The sequence below is a fragment of the Xenopus tropicalis genome, chromosome 7, assembly GCF_000004195.4.
Source record: "Xenopus tropicalis strain Nigerian chromosome 7, UCB_Xtro_10.0, whole genome shotgun sequence".
Taxonomy (NCBI): domain Eukaryota; kingdom Metazoa; phylum Chordata; class Amphibia; order Anura; family Pipidae; genus Xenopus; species Xenopus tropicalis.
This window is the reverse complement of record NC_030683.2, coordinates 77,291,475-77,306,712: the sequence shown is the minus strand read 5'-3', so window position 1 is coordinate 77,306,712 and position 15,238 is coordinate 77,291,475. Positions and strand designations below refer to the sequence as shown.

Genomic DNA, 15,238 nt, shown 5'->3' with positions numbered 1-15,238 from the left:
TCCTTATGTGCACAAAATAAATAAGCAGTCCACTGACAAGCCCTCCTTCAAAGCATAACAAAATTTGCATCTACAGAAAGCAAGGGGTTTATACAGAGAGATTCTCAATAAGCTGCAAAAAAGTTTTTATCCCAGGACTTTATACAGATTATGCTGCTGTACAAAAACATTAATGTTAAGGTGTAAATGATTGAACTCTGGCTTAAAGAACACCCCTTTCACACACTAGTACTAGTCCAAAAATATACTAAACTAATGAATGCCAAAGTATGGGATCTATTACCTGGAAACCTGTTATCCAAATTATAGGAAGGCCATCTCTCAATTTTAATCAAATAATTCAAGTTTTAAAAATAATTTCCCTTTTCTCTGTAATAATAGAACAGTATCTTGTACATAATCCCATCTTAGATATAATTACTCCTTATTGGTGGTAAAATGATCCTATTGGGTTTAAACAATATTTAAATGATTTGTAAGTAGGTTTAAGGTATCCAAATTACGGAAAAGCTCAGGCCCTGAGCATTCTGGATAACAGGTCCCACTGCAACCCTGGCCCTCCATACCAAAGCCCTCCAAAAACATACACTTGAGTGCTGCTGGCGCAAATCAAGGTCAGAATCAGATTTCTGCAGCTACAAATCTGCTCTGCTCTCCTATAATACCACCCTCCACCAAGCTAAACAAACCTACTTCACTGCACTCATTAACTCCCTCTCTAAAAAACCTGCACAACTCTTCTCTACCTTTTGACACCATCCAAAGTGACATTGCACAACTTAATCCCCATAACCATTCACCTCCCTCCCTACATGCTACCCAATCTCTTCTTGGCTCCTTCTCCTCAATGACTGAAGAGGAAGTCTCAAAACTTTTGGCTTCCTCTCACCTTACTACCTGCCCACTTGATCCCATTCCTACCAAACTTCTACACAATGCCAACCTCTTTTCAAAGCCTTAACTCATCTATTCAATCTCTCACTCTCTACTGGAATCTTTCCCTCCCAACAGAAACATGCACTTGTAACTCCTATTCTGATCCCCCCAATCATAGTAACCTCCAACCATCTCTCTGCTCCCATTCATCTGCAAACTACTTGAGCACCTAGTTTACAACCAACTGACGCTATTCCTCTCTGACAATAACCTCCTGGATCCCCTACAATCTGGTTTTAGACAACAACACTCCACCGAAACTGCTCTAACCCGACTAACAAATTACCTCCTATCGACTAAAGCTAAAAAACACTACTCGCTACTAATTCTGCCCTGTCCTTCACTCATCATATCCAGTCACTTATCAAATCATGTCACTTTCATCTAAGAAATATTTCCAAAACACGATAATTTATCACCCAAGATGCTGCCAAAATTCTTATTCACTCTCTTATAATATCTCGCCTGGACTACTGTAACTCCCTATTAATTGGCCTTCCCTTCCAAAGACTGTCCCCTCTCCAGTCCATAATGAATACTGCTGCCGGGCTCATAGACCTCTCCAACCGCTCCTCCTCTGTCATGCCACTCTGCCAATCCCTGCACTGGCTTCCCTTAACATCCAGGATAATATTCAAACTAATGATTCTAATAACTCATTCAAAGCAGTTCAGAACTCTGCCCCACCCTACATCTCTGAACTCATCTCTAGGAACATCCAACCCGCTTGTTACGCTCTTCTACTGACCTGCTCCTCAACTCCTCTCTCATTCCCTCCTCACACACTCGCATACAAGACTTTGCAAGGGCTGCCCCCCATCTCTGGAATTCGCTCCCACAAACTATCAGACTTTCTCCCAATCTCTCTGCCTTCAAGAGATTTCTAAAAACACATTTATTTAGAGAAGCTTACCCTAATCTAGTTTAGCAATACCCTGTGCCACACCTCTCACAACTCTGGTCATGCCCATTCCCACACTTTGTGTCTCAACCCTTTCTCCTTGTAGATTGTAAGCTCTTTTGGGCAGGGCCCTCTTCACCTCTTGTATCGGTTATTGATTGCTTTATATGTTACTCTGTATGTCCAATGTATGAAACCCACTTATTGTACATCGCTGCGGAATATGTTGGCGCTTTATAAATAAATGTTAATAATAATAATAATAATACCCCAAGGCTCAGAACAAAACTGCATGAGATGGGGCCTGCTCAGTCTTCGAAAGTAGGGGCCAGACTTCTACAGTTCAGAGAGGCCTGGGCAGGAATCACGACTGACTCCTGGACATAATCCTCAGGGGCTACAGAATAGAATTTTCTTCAAAACCTTTTCGAAACTATTTTTGCGAGTCCCAAAGGACAGGGAAGATTTTCAAACCATGGAAGAGTATGTTTAACAACTGATCCTGAAGGAGGCAGTCATCAGGGTTCCAACCCTGGAGAAAACAAAGGGATTTTATTCCCCACTTTTTCTTGTAGCAAAAACAACTGGAGATCTTCGGGCAATCCTAGATTTGGGAAGATTGAACAAATTTGTAAAGGTGCAGTCCTTCAGGATGGAGTCATTAGCTACCATTAGGCCAACAGTCAATTGTGGGGATTGGTTAATTTCAATAGACCAGAAGGATGCATATTTGCACATGCCAGTATTGGTAGAACACCAGTCCTTCCTGAGATTTGCCTGGAGAACGTTGCACCTTCAATTTGTTGAACATTGCACATTCAATTCACATTGTCCCCTTCAGTCTCTCAACGTCCCCCAGGACATTTTCAAAGGTTCTCGTGGTGGCCATAGCTTGGCTCAGATAGGCAGGTCTAGGGATTTACCATTACTTGGATGACCTTCTCCTGGTATCCTGGTCCAGAGAACAAGCAGTGAAGAATCGGGATCTGACAATATCCAAGCTCAGAGAATTGGGTTGGTTAATAAACCACAAGAAGAGCAATCTTCTCCCTTCTCAAACTCTAATGTTTTTAGGGGCTCTTATAGATACAAAGAACAACTTAATCCAATTAAGCCAGGAGAGAGTTGTAAAGTTACAAGCCGAGATCTCCAAAATTTGTCTGCAAACTCACGTCATTGTAAGACACATGATGAAAGTTCTGGGTCTGATGGCATCCTGCATTGGCCTAGTCAGGTGGGCCAGGTGGAAGATGAGGCCTTTACAGTTCCAGTTCCTGAGCCTGTGGGACAGAAACCAAAAGAATTCGTCACAGTTGATTCCTCTACCACAAAGAATAAGAACAAGTCTTTGTTGGTGGAACGAAGAAAGAAATTTGCTAAACGGGTTTTCAATCCTAGAACCAACTTGGATCAAAGTCTACACAGATGCTTCAGCAGAAGGCTGGGGAGCACATTGCCTTGGCCACTCAGCACAAGGTGTCTGGCATTTAAACTTAGGGCATGTCCCTTCAAACATTTTAGAGCTAAGGGCCATAGAGCAGGCTCTAAGAGCGTTCTTAGATGAGAAGGTCAATGTTGTGGCCGTATCCTATGAGAGAAGGCAGGGCGGCACAAGGAGTCAAAAGCTCCTCAGAGAAATAGAACCCATCCTACAGTGGGCAGAGGAAAATCTACAAGATCTTACCACGGTGTACATTCCGGGCATGGAGAACATCACTGCAGACTTTCTTTCCAGGCGTCCTCTAGATTACATGGAATGGGAACTGAATCAAGAGGTCTTCAATTTGATAACATGGGGGATTCCGGCCATAGATCTGATGGCAACCCCACGGAACTCAAAGGTGGCAAGGTTCTTCTCAAGAGTACCATGACTGCAAGCCGAGGCAGTGAATGCCCTAGCCCAGGATTGGGGGGAGGAACTCTCTTACCTTGCACAACGGCAAGGTTTTAATCCAGTGCAGCCTTCTATAAGCAACATTTTTGAATTTCTTCAGTCGGGTCTAGATAGAGGTCTGTCATGGAGCTCCCTTCGGGTGCAAGTCTCAGCCCTTTCTACAGTGCTAAATGTGAGATGGGCAGAGGAGCCTTTAGACATTCAATTTTTGGCAGCTGCCAAAAGAATCCATCCTCCAATCAAGATACGGGCTCCACCTTGGGATCTACCTCTTGTTCTAAGAGCTCTAACAGCTAAACCATTTGTGCCTATACAAGAAATTTCCTTATGGTATTTGACTCTGAAAATGACTTTCATAGCAGCCGTGACTTCAGCAAGGAGAATCAGCGGTTTTTTATCCTGAGAAAGCTGTCCTCAGAACCATGCCAGAATTTTTACCTAAAGTTGTCTCCTCATTTCATCTCAATGAGTCTATAATTCTGCCTTCCTTTCACCCAGAAACTCCTAGTGGAGATAGATCTTTGGACCGGAGTCTAGATGTCAGAGACTGTCTGGAAACCTATATTATCAGAACTCGGTCAGTCAGTCAGGGAGGTTAAGAACCTGTTTGTGGTTCCAGCAGGCAGTCATAAAGGTCAGGCAGCTACTACCAAAACCATTGTACGATGGATTGTCACCGCTATAACGACAGCCTACAAAGAAAAAGGTTGTGCTATGCTGGAAGGGGTGAGGGCTCACTCGACCAGGTGTATGGCAACCTTCTTGGCAGCGGCGGCACAGGCAGCTCCATAGTCGATTTGCAAAGCAGCAACTTGGAGCTCTTCTAATACTTTTCTTAGACATTACAAACTTGATGTTTTGTCATAATGAGTCTTTATTTGGCCAAAACGTGCTAAAGGCCGTTTCTTCATGATTAAAATTTGATGCAGCAATTTGATTAGTGTGATTAATTCTTTCCCCCCCCCCCCCCTGTTGTATTGCTCGGGTACTTACCCTGGGGTTTTGAGATGCTATGAGGGGATGGCCAGGAAAAGAGAACATTTTTTTATACTTTTAATTTTCTTTTCCTGGCCATCCCCGTAGTAGCATCTCCCTGACCCTTGTATGTTCTAACCATGTGTTTATATTCGAGAAGCTTGTTACTAAGACATGGAGCAGGAAGGAGGAGGAGGCTTTATAGGGCAAATTGGTGTTTTCCTTCTGTCATCACTGCGGGAGGAGGGAATAGCCCGGGGTTTTGAGATGCTACTACGGGGATGGCCAGGAAAAGAAAATTACGGTAAGTATGAAACAATTTTCTCTTTTGGGGCCCTGGACTTTCTGCGGTGGAGCAGATTGGGACACACAGCCGAAGAATTCCAATGTACAAAAGGGATCAGGCGGAGGCGAAGTCAAGTCAGGCAAAAGTTGGTGGCAGGCAGCAGAGATTTGGGAGTCAATATTCAGGCAAAAGTAAAAAACCAACAAGGCAAACAAAACAAGGCTTTAGCAAAGATCAGTAAACATAGAACCAGCTTGGGCACTTGAAACAAGGTGAAAACAGCATTTAAATTCAAATTTGGTGCTAAAAGTGACATCAGCGCTTCCACTGACAATGCGATGCAGCACAGAGCTGTTTAATATGGGAAATTAACCTTGCCTACCTTGGTGGGCTGGGGAGCCAAAGGCTATTGGTCTCCAGCTGTATGCTCGAGCCACTGGATGATGGTGCAGCGCTACCACTCTGCCTTTCCACCCTAGCCGTGCTGCGGCTCTCCATCATCAACAACACACAATTCACCCTCTGAATTGCTGTTGTAATCCTCTTGAGCCATCACACGGGGTCTGTCCTAGCCTGACCCTCAACACCAGCAGCCAACCTGCCATTAAGGAACCCTGCCCAACATCCTCTACTGCTACTGGCTGTGCCACATTTTCTACCTCCTCCTCATCTGACAGGAATGCACCCCTCATCCCTGTCTTCTGCTCAAAAATATCCTGATGAAGGGAGGGTGTATCCCTTCCGAAAGGTTGATCTAATGTGTTCACAATAAATGAGCTTTGTTACAAGGTAGGGACCCTTCCAGTCCCACTGAAGGCTTGCACCACCACTGCAGTTAATGTATTATATTTATAGGTGTGCAATGAAGATAGTTCTGTTTGTGCCACAATTTCTACCTCCTCCTCATCTGACAAGTATGTACCCCCATTCTTGTCTGCTCCTCAAAAATATCCTGGATGTCTAGACCCAAGTCCACCTCAGGATCAAGTAATAATGGAGATGGGGTGTCCCCTAGCACTGAGCTGACAGGTGACGCCACCTCCTGCCACTCACTTGTGCCTGCAGCAGATGAGGTAGTCTGGGTGAGCCAATCTACCACTGTTTCTGTCTGCTGCATTTGTGAGCTGGTACAACGTGAGCTGGCCTGTTGTGGGGTAGCATAAACACGACCACCCCCACACCCTCTCATATTCCTTCTCCTAATGCACAGAGTAATTTGCACCTCTGCACCACCTTATATAGATTGAGTGAGGGTGTATTCAGCCTGTTCTTGGGTGACTCAACCATTATATGTGATTCCCTAACACATGGATTCCTACTGCTGGAGTCTCTCTACACGTAGGTAAATAACATGCAGTTCTCTAATACCAGACACTAACTCTGTGAGAGCACCAAAATGTCAAAGGCACAAGCTGATGAGAACAGGGAAAAAGCAGAAATTATGAACTCTTATTTTTCATCAGTCTACACACCTGAGGAACCAGTCAATCAAGGCTTCCCTTTTAATAGACCAAATTCTATTAATATAACTACTGATGCATAGCTCACTCAGGAGGAAGTTCAAAAGAGACTTGAACATGTAAAGGTAAACAAAGGCCCGGGACTGAATTGTATTCATCCCAGGGTATTAAACGAGCTTAGCACTGTGATTGCCAAGCCTCTTCACTTAATTTTTCAGGATTTATTGAGGTCTGACATGGTGCCGAGAGACTGGCGAATTGCTAATGTGGTGCCGTTATTTAAAAAGGGAACCTCCATGCTGGAATAGCAGTGGATGGGATCTACTTAGATTTTGCTAAAGCATTTGATACAATACTGCACAGAAAGTTAATGATAATATCGAGGAATATTGGCCTGGAACATAATATTAGTACTTTGATAGAGAACTGGCTGAAGGATAGCTTGCATAGAGTGGTGGTAAATGGAACATTTTCTAATTGGGCCAGTGTTGTTAGTAGAATACAGTAGCGGTCTGCCCTTGGTCTTTTGCTTTTTAACTTGTTTATTAATGACCCGGAGATGGGCATAGAAAGTACTGTTTCTACTTTTGCTGCTGATACTGAATTGTGCAAAACAATAAGTTCAATACAGGATGCTGCTGCTTTTCAGAGTGATTTGACAAAATTGGAAAACTAGGCAGCAAAATGGAAAATGAGGTTCAATGTTGACAAGCACAAGTTCTGCACTTTGGTATAAATAATATAAATATAAGTTATACGCTAAATGGTAGTGTTTTGGGGGATCCTTAACAGAATAATCTGGCAATTTTTGTAGATAACAAGTTGTCTAATTCCAGGCAATCTAATTCAGTGGCTACTAGTGCTGTCTTTTGCCTCTTTACAGGTCTCTGAGTATGCAGTGCAGTTTTGGCCCCCAGTCCTTAAGACGATATTAATGAGCTGGAGAGAGATTAGAGATGTACAACTAAACTGGTAAAGGAGATGGAAGATTTAAACTATGAGGTTTGATTGTCACGGTTGGGTTTGTTTTCTCTGGGAAAAAAAGGCGCTTGCGAGGGGACAATTCTACATTTAGGGGCTGATTTACTAATCCACGAATCCGAATACCGAATGGGAAAAAATCGGATTGTAAACAAACATTTTGCGACTTTTTCGTATTTTTTGTGATTTTTTTGTCGCCGTCGCAACTTTTTCGTGAATTGTTGCGACTTTTTCGTAGCCGCTACGACTTGCACGAATTGTCGCAACTTTTGAGCGCTAGTAAAAGGCGGGCAAACCTTTCCAATTTTTTCGCGACAGCTACGAAAAAGTCGCGACAATTCGCTCAAGTTGTAACGGCTACGAAAAAGTTATGACAATTTACGAAAAAGTCGCAACGACAACGAAAAAATTGCAAAATACAGATCATTACGAAAAAAAATGCATTTGGATGATTTCGATCCGTTCATGGATTAGTAAATCGGCCCCTAAGTATTGATTTTGGTGTACATGGTTTATGTATGTGAGTGTATTGATAGGTCAGGATAGGTTGTGTGTGCTGGGTTTACTTGGAAGGGTTGAACTTTATGGACTCTGGTCTTTTTTCAACCTTATGTAACTGTAACATTGGATGTGCCAAATGTAAGCATGATAGTATAATGGAAGTGGTCATCATAATAAAACCCAGAGTCCAACCCTTCTAAATAAACCCAACACACACAATCTATACTTGCCAATATATACAATAACATACATAAACTATATACTTTTGACCCTCTCCACACAGTTTATTTCTCTCCCTGCTTGGTCCTTACATACTTCTGATGCGGATACATAGCTTTCACAGAATGGCGACCCATAACCGGGCAATAGGCGTGCCCTTATGTATACCCCCATTTGGTGATACTTTGGAATTTACCCCGCTTGGGGTTACTAGCGTGCTCCCTCGGATGGACACTATAATGGTGACAGCAAGTGTATCCCGCTTCAGGCCCCCTCCAGCATTCAGCTATGCCTGGTGCCACACATCCCATACCCCTTGGTCATGCTAGTACCTCCCCCCGCGTGAGTGCTGCACCCGGCAACACCGCGAGCATACTTAAGTCCCCTGCCCCATGACCGCATATGCAGAATTTGGGGGATATATCTTTAATAAATCCTGAGCACCGGCATCCAGATGCTATCGACTGTGGTGCTCGGTGTATGGATTAAACCCCTGACACGGTCTGGCACCCGTACATATGCAGGAGATTAGAAGTGGCTGCCGTAGCACACGGACATGAATGTCCGCTCACTTCCAGGGGGTTGCCTAGCAACGCGTAGGGGTACTTTCCCTTCCTGCACCAGGCTGTACGTAAAATAGGGGGGCGCATCACTGCTGGGGTCCAAGTAGGACGGTCTACTTACCGGCGGTCCGGGCTGATGATATGCTTGCCAGTACGTGAGGTCCGTGTTATTCGCTTCTTTGTTTAAGCTCTCTCATTAATATATTCTCTCTTTATTTTTTCTTTGTACACCTTTATCTATTATTTTTTGTTTTTGTTTATTTATTTATGTCTTTGTCTTCATTGTTTACACTGGTTGCTTAGCAACGATTTTGGCGCCAAGCCAGCTTTATAAGTGTGTGTATTATGGTGCGGTGTTGGAGTCCCTGATGAAAGTTCCAATAGGGAACTGAAATGTTGGACAAAAATAAACCTCATTTTTTTCAAACTTTTGTTTTGATGTGCAAATTCCTCTCCATGATTATGTCTAAACTATATACCGTATATACTCGAGTATAAGCCAATCCGAGTATAAGCCGAGGTACCTAATTTTACCTAAGAAAACTGTAAAAACGTATTGACTCAAGTATAAGCCTAGGGTGGGAAATGCAGCCGCTACTGCTAAGTTTCAATAATCAAATTATTTAATAAAAGGACACTCACAAGTGCTTACATGACTACCATATTAATAAACACAAGGGGCCTGATTCACTAAAGTGCGATAAAAATTATCGCACACTTTTTTGCGGTAAAAATGACGCGATAATTTGCGCGCGATTCACCATAGTATTTCTCGCGCTAGTTTTACCGCATGCGTTAATTTCCGCGCTGAAAAGAATACGATCGCATGATTCACTATAACTTTTGCGCGCTAAATATCGCATTCGGCTATGCGAAAATTAACTCCTACTACAGGCAGGTGAAAAATTATAGAAAAGTACAGTAAATGAGTTTTTGGTAATAAAATATGGACTTACAGTGTTATTTATTCAAGTATGTGTCTTTTTACTCAATTTTACTCAAAATTAACACCTACTACAGGCAGGTGAAAAATTATAGAAAAGTACAGTAAATGAGTTTTTGCAATAAAATTCAGTTTACAGTGTTATTTATTCAAGTATGTGTCTTTTTACTCAATTTTACTAAAGTCTTGGCATGTATGGAATTTCGCTACTAATATACAGTACTATAGCGGTAAAAATGTATTCGCCAAAATATACAGTACTATAGCGGTGAATATTTTGTCGCGCAAAATACATTACTATGTATATTTTGGCTGTTTTTTTTTCATGATTTTGTAATCATGCGACTTGCGGACATTTTGTGGCGATTTTTTAATCTAGTGACATGTGCGACTTGGGGCCATTTTGTGTCAACGAGCCTGCAGCCACCAAACTGAGAGGACATGCCTGGGGTTTCGGACTTGCTACCAGGGGAGAGGCGCTATATTATCAGCGTGCTCCTGTGTGCAGGATATGACCACCCACCGCCGGGGGACTTAGGGGTCCACGAGAGGAAGAGGGCAATCCTGGCTGAGCTAAGAGAAGGTTTGCTCACCGGGTTTGCCCTTGATGTGGACCCCCGCCAGCTCCGGCGTCTGTGGTCCGACCTTAAGCGCAGGAGCCCAGAACTGGTCGCTGAAATTAGAGAAGGTAAGTATTGTACTTTATTATGCTTTTACAGTATACGTTCAGTAAAAGATTTAGCAAGTAATTTGAACTAAAGGTACAAATGTAAGAAATGTCAGGGATGATGAAAGTAACATAGTAACATAGTAAGTTGGGTTGAAAAAAGACATACGTCCATCACGTTCAACCATAATGCCAGTGAGGAACTGAAACGTTGCTCACAATAAACCTCTGAATATTATTTCACATCTTTGTGACTCCTTGTCAAAATCCTGTGTGTGCTGTCACCCCATGCCTGTCTAGATTTTGTTTTGCCACAGGCACCCAGGTATTATTGTTCCTTATGGTGTGGGGGGAAGCAGCAGGGAGCGGCCCATAGTGTGAGTCATTTTGGGAAGGGCCACGAATGTTTTAGGGGGCCCTGGCTGACAATGTCTTTGTGTCCTTTGTATTAATGTGAGGGTTCACAGGGGGAGGGGCCATTGGGGGCGTGGGAGGAGGGGCCCCCAAAAAATGTTGTTGTGAGGTGCCCCGTTATTTATGATGGTGTATGAATGTATATATATATAATATATTACACAAAATAACATCTTGCAATACTATTTAACAGAACTTCATCTGGCGCCTCCTCCCCAGGCCCAACCCCAGGCCCTCCAGCCTCTACTGGCCCAGCGGCCCGACCTGCGGCCCCCGAGGCCCATCCACCGGCCCCCGAGCCCCGACCAGAGGCCCCAGGACCCAGCCAGGCCCCAGAGGACCCAGGACCCAGCCAGGCCCCAGACTCTGACGAGGCGGAGGAGGCCGCCGAGGCGGAGGAGGCCATGGAGGCCATGGAGGCCCCGGACACCCCCCCCCCATTACTCCTCCCCCAGTTTGAGCCCACTTTCCCCGGCCCTTGGGTTCCCCCCCCAGCCCCCCGGATGCCAGCCACCAGGTTCTCCTGCCGAGGAAGGCCCATAACATCGGTCCATGCAGGAGGACCTGGACAATGTGAGGGCTGAGCTGGCCAAGCTCCAGGGGGAAGTTGCTGAACTCAGGAGGGACTTTCAGGAACTCAAGGGCAGCAAGCCCTAAGTTTCCCCCCCCCTTTTTTTATTTTAAGTAAAAGTTTTTAGTTTTATACTTTTGAACTGAGTAATGTCTCATTATTTATCCTTCCTTGATATGGTATTCTATACTTTCATGTAGTTTCCCCTACACTCTTACATTTATCAGTAACAGCATCAATATGCTATATGGGTTAAATGTTTGCAAATATTCTGCCAACAATTTTGCCTTTAGCCCATTTTGCTGAATAGTAAAACTTCTTTTAAGCACTTCTTTTTTTTCTTACTTAGATTTTTATAATTTTTTGGGGTTTTTTTTGCAAATAAACTTTTATACAGCACCTCTTTAGCACTCTGTGCTCTCCCAGGGCAAAATGTCGCCATTTTTATGCTGCCGATTGTCGCGTATTTCATGCGATAGGTTTGTCGCGACAATTAGCGCATGCTATAAATAGCCTGCATGCGGAAAATACCGCGCACCCTATTTATTGCATTGAAATACCGCGCGTAAAAAAGCGCGAGTATGCTTATAGTGAATCGTGCGATAAATCGCCAAAATTAAGACGCGGTAAAATTTATAGCGCACATTTTATCGCACTTTAGTGAATCAGGCCCAAGGTATGGGCTGGAAAATGAGGCGAATCCAACATAAGATAACCATATGCAAGGTTGTACAGTGTGTGTGCTTGTCGGGCGGCACCTTTAATCAATTTTATCAAATTAGGCGAATAGTGAATAAGCTTGTTCCGGTTCTTTATAATGACCCTGATTTGGCAGTGGTTTTACAGGGTGGCCATAATGTTGTTGCACGAAAGGCCCCTACTTTGGGCAATTTACTCTCACCCACTTTATGGAGGTCCCAATCCCCTAAAACTACATGGCTTAATGTTAAAGGCACTTACCGTTGCGGAGCACGTAGATGTGTAACCTGTGCCCATATTAAACAATCTACTAGTTTTTGCAGTTCAGTGACTAGGGCATCATATGATACATACTTTTATGCCAATTGCAATACACGACATGTTGTCTACTTATTAACTTGTTTGAAATGTGAAATACAGTATGTGGGCTGTACAACCCGTTCCCTTAAGAGTAGGATGAGGGAACATATAAGACACATTGTTGCTAGTAATAGCAATAGTCCTGTGGCTAGGCATTTTATACATTGTTGCCATTCTGATGTATCGTTCATACAGATTCAGGTAATAGATATAATTTTTCCGGATGTTAGAAGTACTGACTTGTATGCAAGGCTTTTGCGTTCTGAGGTTAAATGGATATTTATCCTATGTACACAACATCCTGATGGCCTTAATTCTATTTTTGATATCAGCTGTTATGTATGATTCACTTGATTATTAACTTATTTTACATTTGTTAGTTTATTTTGATTTACTTATTTATTCAATTATTGCAATTAATGTACTGCTATTAATTATTGCCATGACTTCATTTTTAAATTTTGATACTGCATTGAATATGTGTTTATTAACTATTAGGTGTATATCCTATTAATACTTATGAAGTTTTGCCTGTTGCATTTGTTGTAAGCAGGTTTTTTCAGTCCATCGTGTTTTTTTTTTTTTAAATTACAGGGGTGGGGTTTATGTCACCTTAATTGTATGTTAATCATTTAAAGCACTATTTAAATCCCTGCTACTATTGTATGTGTATGCCTATGAGTAAGTGCGCAAGAGCACAAAACGCGTCAGGCACTTGGTTTTAGATGGATCAATAAATGTCTGCTTTTAGCAACTCTTTATCTGTCCGGAGGTGTTTTGGAGCTCCTTTGTCTTGTATACAGATTTTCCCTCCAGCTACGGGTTCGGGGCCCTGAGCACCCGGACCAATCTTGGATTCTGGTGAGCGGTTTCTGACTCTATATTAACTGCATAACTTTATGGGCTTTTAAGAACACTTTGCACTGTATTAGGTCCGGGGTATATACACCCAGACCTCACCAATTTATTCGGTATGGATTGTCTATTTTGATTGAAGCCCTTGATGTTCATCACTACATTTTTATCTATTTAATTAACCGTACGATTGTGTAGCTAGTGTTATTAGTATTTAGGATGCGCGCCTAGTTTGTTTGCTGGGGCGGCAAAGGGGGAGGGGTAGTCACAGCGAAGCACACACATGGCCGTGCTGAGCAAAGCAGAAACGTCCAGGAGGGGGGTGCGAGCGAGCGCACGTGCACAAGCACCCCCAATCTGCCTATTATCCGTCTACTGTATTTGTACAGAGTAATCATGTTGCAAGCACCTCTGTTCCATAGAAAACAACCCCAACCTCCACAGTCTAACCGCATAGCTTAAATCTTCCATCTCCTTTACCAGTTTATTTGCATGTCTCTACACTTTCTAGAGCTCATTAATATCCTTATTAAGGACTGGAGTCAATGCCCTTTTATATACAAGACAGCACTTTATTTGCTTTAGTAGCCAGAGAATGACGCTGTCTGGAATTAGACAACTTGCTATCTTCATTAAGGATACCCCTAACAAACTACCATAACAAACTAAGTTTGCGCTTATATTATTTCTCCCAAAGTGCATAACTTTGCACATGTTCACATTGAACCGCATTTTCCAGTTTGCTGCCCAGTTTTCTAATTTTTTCAAATCGCTCTGCAAAGTGGCAGCATCCTGCATGGAACTCATAGTTTTGCACAATTTAGTGTCATCACAAAAAATAGAAACAGTACTCTCTATCCCCACCTCCAGGTCATTAATAAACAAGTTAAAAAGCAAAGGACCCCTGCGGTACTCCACTAACCACACTGGTCCAATTAGAAAATGTTCCAGCACTCTTTGTAATCTATCCTTCAGCCAGTTCTCTATCCAATTACAAATATTATGTTCTAGGCCAATATTCCTCAATTTGATCATTAACCTTCTGAGGTACTGTATCAAATACTTTAGCATCAAGGTTCCTGCTCACCTTCTCATAAAAGGCGACTAAATTTGTCTGGCAAGATCAGTTATGCATAAAAACATGCTGACACAAACTTATAGTATTGTGAACTGCAATGTATTCAAGTATCCTATCCCTTATTTCCCCTTCCAAAACATTCCTACTACTGATGTCAGACTAACAGACCTATTCAGGCTATTAAATAACGACACCATATTAGCAATTCGCCACTCTCTTGGCACCATGCCAGACCTCAACGAATCCTGAAAATTAAGTGAAGAAGCTTGGCAATCACAATGCTAAGCTCATTTAATACCCTGGGATGAATCCCATGTGGTCCTGGACCTTTGTTTACCTTTACATGTTCAAGTCTCTCTTGAATTTCCTTCCGAGTGACCCATGCGTCAGTAGCTAAATTAATAAAACTGGGCATATTAAAAGAGAAACCTTCATTAGCTGACTCATCAGCTGTATAGACAGATGAAAAATAAGAATTCAAAATTTCTGCCTTTTCCCTGTTCTCATCAACCAAATGACCCCCTCATGATAACAATATATATACATAAATAAAAAATAATTTTGGATTCTTTTTTTACTCCTAGCTGCAATACCCCTTTCCATCTCTATTTTAGTTTGCCTGATAGCTTTTTTGCATGCTTCATTTGCTTCCTTGTACATGATGAAAGTTTTGCTGTCCCAGCTAACTTGAATGCTTTAAAATCACTTTTTTTCGTACCAACCTTGACACTAACACCTTTATTCAGCCATAAAGGTTTTGCTTTGCGATGCCTCTCCTTGCTTACAAGGGGAATATACTGTTGTGTATACCTGCTAAGCAATGTTTTAAAGATGTTCCATTTTCCTTCTGTGTCTAACCCTATGAAAAGCCTTTCCCATTTGACACAAGATGCCCTTATACTGGCAAAGTCTGCACGTCAAAAATCGAGCATTTT

At 42.6% G+C, this 15,238-nt stretch overlaps 1 protein-coding gene across 4 annotated transcripts in view; it reads right to left on the bottom strand.

Annotated features, from left to right (window-relative positions):
• The window catches only part of LOC100495331 (NXPE family member 1), a 57,186-nt gene that overhangs the window by 8,766 nt on the left and 33,182 nt on the right, over positions 1–15,238 (bottom strand). For 2 of the 4 annotated variants that reach the window (XM_031906151.1, XM_031906154.1), the window contains exon 1: positions 2,107–4,117. The exons of 1 other annotated variant lie outside the window; for it this stretch is intronic. The gene's annotated coding sequence lies outside the window, so the exon portion shown is untranslated. Of the gene's footprint in view, positions 1–2,106; positions 4,118–15,238 lie in introns of those variants that run through there. One more of the 4 variants, XM_031906152.1, reaches the window with a different exon arrangement.